This window comes from Phalacrocorax carbo, chromosome 1 (assembly GCF_963921805.1).
Source record: "Phalacrocorax carbo chromosome 1, bPhaCar2.1, whole genome shotgun sequence".
Classification (NCBI taxonomy): domain Eukaryota; kingdom Metazoa; phylum Chordata; class Aves; order Suliformes; family Phalacrocoracidae; genus Phalacrocorax; species Phalacrocorax carbo.
In genome coordinates, this window is record NC_087513.1 from 92,351,034 (window position 1) to 92,357,870 (window position 6,837).

Genomic DNA, 6,837 nt, shown 5'->3' on the forward strand with positions numbered 1-6,837 from the left:
TGCTTTGGACCTCCAGCACAGAGGGGAGCTAGGATTCATCTGGAGGTTCCTGCCCCTTTCCTCTCACCAAATATCTGTCTCAATTCATCCGGTCCTCTGAGTCACTTCCTCCCCACTTTTCAGTCATCTGCTCTCAGTGCACTTCTCCAAGTAAGCCCAATCTTCTTTGCCCAATCTGGAGCAGGGTTCAAGGGAAGCCTTGCTGGGAGGTAGGCTAGAAAGTAACCACAACGTAATCACAAGGTAAAGCTCCTAGGCATTGTGGCCTGTGCAGGAGTTCCGGGCAGGTGAACATCATGCATTTTAGTGATCTTAACGCTCATTTTAAGAGAGCCACAACATTTCATACCAGCAGGAACTGTGTGCCTTCTGCATATGTCAGATGCCAAACGCCAGATGCCAGAACTAGCTCCCAGTGAGCTGAAGCGTCATTGTGTTGCACTGGGTGGGATCATTCATCCCCACCAGGGAGCAGTTAGTTGCATGAACATGTTGCTGTGCCCTGGCTAGGTGCAGTGTTGTGCTGACTTGATTGTACTGTTTCTATTTCCGAAGCTAGCTCAAAGCCAGCTCAGGGACCTCTGCACCGTCAGCGGCTGCACAGCATGGTCATGGCCTGCAGAAGCTATTGAGACAGGAATCCAGGGAGTGATGGGAAGCAGAGTTTCAGACTAGGCTGCAGGGAGGTGTTTAGTACATTTAGCCCCTACACCCAGCACCCCCAGAAGTACGTTGAAACATGAGTAATATTTAATTACCTACACATGTGTATAACGGTTGCACAACAGCTCTGAATTCAAAGTCAGGTCCTCCAATTTCAGTCTTGCTATTAAATGCAAGCTTCCCTGAAGGGAGAGGGAGTCTGGGAATGTGGGTGTCACCTCAGCCTTACCTGCCCTCCAGTAGGAGTTGTGTAAAAGAAACCATATTCTCATCAGGACTTTCAGGTGTGTGGGTGTTTCCAGGAATAAACAACACCCAACCACAGAACAACCAGGAAGCGGCTTTATAAGCTTACTATGTCAGTCTGCTGGCACAAAGTTTATAGATTTTACCTCCACAGCCAGCCTACTGCATTATGTCCTTCTACTAGGGGACTTGCCCTGCAGTGGGACCAATTGGACTGATGGCCAGTCACTGGTGGGCTCCTGCAGGGATCCATCTTGCGACCAGTACTCTTTAAAGTCTTTTTGTTAATGACTTGGATGCAGGACTTGAAAGAATACTAATTAAGTATGCCAATGACACAAAACTGGGAGGAGCTGTTGACGCTCTCAAGGGCAGACAGACCCTGCAGAAGGATCTGGACAGACTGGAGAGCTGGGCAGTCACCAACCATATGAAGCTTAACAAGGGCAAGTGCTGGATTTTACACCTGGGGCACGGCAACCCTGGGTGTACATACAGACTGGGAAACGAGAGGCTGGAGAACAGCTCTTCAGAGAGGGACCTGGGGGTTCTGGTCGATGGCAAGTTGAACATGAGCCAACAGCGTGCCCTGGCAGCCAAGAGGGCCAACCATGCATCAAACACTGCATTGCAGCTTGTTGAGGGAGGGGATTGTCCCGCTCTACTCTGTGCTGGTGCGGCCTCACCTTGAGTACTGTGTGCAGTTTTGGGTGCCACAGTACATTAGGGATATAAAGCTACTAGAGAGAGTCCAGAGGAGGGCCATGAAGTTGGTGAAGGATTTAGAGGAGAAACCATACAAGGAGTGGCAAAGCCACTTGGTTTGTTCAGCCTGGAGAAGAGGAGACTGAGGGGAGACCTCATTGCGGTCTGCAGCTTCCTCACAGGGGGAGGAGGAGGGGTAGGCACTGATCTCTTCTCTCTGGTGACCGATGGCAGGACCTGAGGTAATGGCAGGAAGATGTGCCAGGGGGGGTTTAGGTTGGATATTAGGAAAACGTTCTTCACCCAGAGGGTGGTGGAGCCCTGGAACAGGCCCCCCCAGGGAGGCAGTCATGGTACCAAGCCTGACGCTATTCAAGAAGCACTTGGACAATGGCCTCAGAGATATGGTGTTAATCTGGGGTTGTCCTGTGCAGGGACAGGAGCTGGACTTGATGATCCTTGTGGGTCCCTTCCAACTCAGGACATTCTATGATTCTGTGATTCTTTGACTCAATGGCCTAGGAAATGATGGTTGCATACTGCCCTTCATGGCATGCTGGAAGCAAGAGCTGAAATTACAGAGTCTGCAATTGCAGCCATTCAGACAATCAAATTTTGGGCAGACCTGTCAATCATATTCCAGGTAGACTGGATGAACTCTGTTAGAGTTAAGAACTGGAATAGTTGGAGGAAGAGCCAGTCAGAGTAAAGTATGTCAGCAAGGTAGATATAGGAGAAGTTTTCCATCTGCCCCCACAAGAAGTGATGCTCTCCAATACTTTCACTTTCTCTTTCACATAACCCCATATGCAAAATTAAGATATTTTTTTACAGAGTATGCAAATAAAACTTACAAAATTATTTTCCTTCATTATAAATGTAACAAGTTCTAGGCATAAGGTCATCAAAAGGCAGGAAATTCACTGACAAGTGTGACACACACTTCTATCTCTGAAAGAATTAAAGTGGTTTTAATGCCCTATGTATCAGACGAGGCCATTGCATAATGTAATCCAGGCTTAACTTCACTTCCTTGCCAAATTGCCAGACAAAAACATTGTATTTCATTGCTGGGGAGAGCACCTAGTGAGTAAAACAGATCTGTCAGTACACAGAGAATCATGATGCTTTTCCAGAACCATTCCCAGCTTCAGAGATATTTGGATTTACTCATTTATGTGCAGCCTGTTGAGCTATCTGTATGGTCCCAAGATTTAGGATTCTCAGCTGACATACAAAGAGAAAGCAGTGAGAATTCTCACATGCAGAAAGTCATGGTAGCTCCATGAGGAGTCAAGAGAACCAGGCCAGCTTAAAAGTTTATACCAGCTGAGGTTCCAGCACTCTGATATTTATGTTACCATTGGAAATTAAGTTCCTGGAAAGAACTTAATTTCTGTCTGTACCTTGATAATGAAAATCCAGCTCTACAGCTCCCGCACTTCTTTTTGAATGTGCTATTAGCATGGAATCTGCTGTCAGCAAGGACTTTAAGGCTCAGTAAAACCACTTCAAACAGAGCAGATCACAGGCTGTGCCTTTGTCAAATAATATCTGATGGCATTATGATAATTAACATAAGATGGGTCTGCAATAACCCACACTGAAAACCACAGGCAGAGCCCAGATCTGTGCTCTCAGAACACAGAAGACAGGGAAAGTTCAGTCTCCAGGAAGACTGTGATGGCTCTGCGTAGCACATTAAACCAACAATACTTGGGTTTTCTCCACTGCTGTGTTGAAAAGTGCACTTCCTGAAAGCATGTCTTCAGTTGCGCCTTGTTGGCAATGTCTTCTTTCTCAGCTATGTCTCAGGCTTCAGCTTCAGCCTTCACAATCAGTTTATCCCTGTCTTTCTCCTCCTCTCCATCAAATGTACACTACATTTCTGACTGATACAGCCAGCAAATCCTGACAACTTTCCTCCCTCTACATGCATTATTTCTCCATCTACGTCATCCTCTGTCCCACTCTAGCCTTTCTCAGGGTCAATTCCTCTCTCATGGGATCCTGGCTCTTATTGTGTAACTGAGAGGACAGGCTCCCGTGAATAAGAAATAAAGTATTTGTCCCTTCTTGTGGCAAATTTATGTTTTCAGTTGTGTTCTGCCACGGACTTCTTATATCTCACTTCCCAAGTTCTGCTGCCTGTAGCAGAACCTTCACAAGACAGAAGAAGGAACTGTTGCAGTACTTCCCAGACACAGTCCTCCTCCGTTTTCTAGACATTGTCATGTTCCTCTGGATGTGATCAACAAGATAGCGACTATGTCTGCACCAGCTAACAAGAAAGAAACACAAGCTTTCCTAGTCCTTTTGGTATTCTGCAGAATTTGTATTCCAGGTTATAGTCAGCTGGTGAGCCCTCTTTATCGAGTAACCTGAAAGAACGATTTTGAGTGGGTCCTTGAGCAACAACAAGCATTTGTGCAGATCAAACAGGGGATAGCTTGTGTGTTAGCTCTTGGGCCTGTCCAGACAGGACCAGCTGTGCAAAATGTACTCTACACTGCAGCCAGGGAGCATGGTCACACCTGGAGCCTCTGGCAGAAAACATCAGGAGAAATGTGAGGTTGACCACTAGTGTTTTGAAGCCAGGGGTATCAAGGATCAGATCACTGCACCCTGACTGAAAAAAAGATACTAGCAGCCTATGAGGGGGTTCAAGCTCCTTCAGAAGTTGTTGGTCCAGAAGCATTTCTCTTCTTGGCACCATGATTGCCCATGTTATACTGGATGTGAAAGGAAACACCTGGAGTACTGTATTCAGTTCTGGGCTCCCCAGTTCAAGAAGGACAGGGAACTGCTTGAGCAAGTCCAGCAGAGAGCTACCAAGATGATCAGGGGACTGGAGCATCTCCCTTATAAGGAAAGGCTGCGAGACCTGGGTTTGTTCACCTTGGAGAAGAGAAGAGTGAGGGGGGATTTCATCAATGCCTATAAATATCTAAAGGGTGGGTGTCAGGACGATGGGACTATGCTCTTTTCATTAGTGCCCAACGACAAGACAAGGGGCAGTGGGCACAAGCTGGAACACAGGAAGTTCCACCTAAACATGAGAAAAAACTTCTTTCCTGTGATGGTGCCAGAGCAGCGGCACAGGCTGCCCAGGGAGGTTGTGGAGTCTCCTTCCCTGGAGACATTCAAAACCCACCTGGACGTGGTCCTGCACACCCTGCTTTAGGTGTACCTGTTCAAGCAGGGGGGTGGGACAATATGATCTTCAGAGGTCCCTTCCAACCCCTACCATTCTGTGATTCTGTGAAACATCTCCTCTACACATCACACAACCAATGCTACGTGGAGTAAGTGGGTAGCATTGATCATGCAGAAGAGAAGGTGAGTCAAGTCAGTTTGCAGAAGTGAAAGCCATCCAACTAGGCCTAGAGATTGCTGAATGAGAAAAGTGGCCAGTACCCTGTCTCTATACTAATTTATGGATGGGGGCTAATGCCCTACAGAGGGTGGCGACAGCAGTGGAAGACCAATTGTCAGTGCAGACGTAAACCCATCTAGGCTGCTCCATTGTGGCAAGACGTTGCTGCCCAGGTAGAAAACATTGCCCTAAATCATGCATCTACATGATGTAGATGCTCACATGCCCAAAAGCCATGCCACTAAAGAACATCAAAACAATGAACAGGTAGACAAGGCTGTCAAAATTGAAATAGCTCAGGTGGACCTGGACTGGGAGTGTAAGGTTGAGCTATTTGTAGTTCAATGGGCCTATGAAACATTGTGACAACTATGGAGAGATGCAACATACAAACAGGCTTATGATTGAGGGGTGGACCTGACCATGGAGGCCATCGCACAGGTCACTCATGAATGTGAAACGTGCTGCAATCAAGCAAGTCACTCAAATAAAGCCTCTCTGGAACAGAGGATGGTGCCTGAGTTTTCTATATGGTGAGGCCTGGCAGATTGACTGTATTGGACCACTGCAACGAACATGCCAAGGCAAGTGCTACATACTCACCGTGGTGAAAGCAGCTACTGGTGGGCTAGAAACATATCCTGCAAACCATGCCACTGCCCAAAAGACCATCTTGTTTTGCATTTGATGGTAATTGTTCAGTGATATCCCTGTCCTTATCTTAACCCACAAGCCTTTTGTTGTATTTTTCTCCCCCTGTCCAGTTGAGGATGGGGAGTGATAGAATGGCTTGGTGGGCACCTGACTGCCAGCCAAGGTCAGCCCAACACACTTTCTCATATGAGCCCCTCACTTGTTCCTTGAAACCCAGGCTTCAACCAGAAAGTTGCTCCAAAAGCATCTTAATGTCATCTTAATATTTGCCTACCAAAAGAATCCAGCTGTCTAACTTCTGGTTCTGAATGAATTCCTATAGGAATGACAGAGACCTTTCATTATGACAACTTGAACTAGGAATTTTCTTATTTAGAAGATAGTTTGCTCTCTTCCAAAATCTCCTCTGTCCCACTGCATCTTTACATTTTTTCACATTTAGGCAGCAATCATCTACCCAATACACCACGTGTCTGCACATTTACACCACCTTAGTTTCCTCTTGCCTTTGCATCAAATTTGAGCACTATTTCTTTTACATTTGAGGCTGCCTACTGCTTACATGTTGCCTACTTCTCTCTCCAGCCTTGTATCTTAATCTCTACTGACATAAACACCTCTTCCTCTCCATGCCCTTGTCTAAAATATAGCTATGATATCTATTCACAAGCATTACTAATTCCTAGATCAATGGTAAAAACTCAGAAAACAAACCAGAGTGTTACTGCGAGTAGCATATCAAAAACCTTAGAACAGTGCAGAGGAGTGTCAAAATGTTAAACTGAATTTAAAAAATCAGGTGGGGAAAAATATACAGAGCACCCTCCCACACAAAACTGTAGTCAGTAAGATGATCCTGGGACCAAGATGACCCAGCCGAATTGCTGTCTTACCTGGTTTTCTTTATATTAGCATTATCAGTCTTTTTTTACTTATTTACACAGGACCTTAATTCACACTCCTCTGTTCCAGTGAACATCAATGCAGACCATTTCTGAACACCAGTCTGATCAAACAAAATTACCAGAACATCAGACTACAGTCATCAGCACAGCTTGCTGATGTTCAAACACGGTGTGCAGCCCTAGCTCCTGAGCAGTTCAATTTCCTGCCAACTTTAATCTGTTTTCTGTCTTTACATCTTATGTCTCCGTCCTCAGTAGTAATTATTCTGACTTGTACCTTTCAACAGC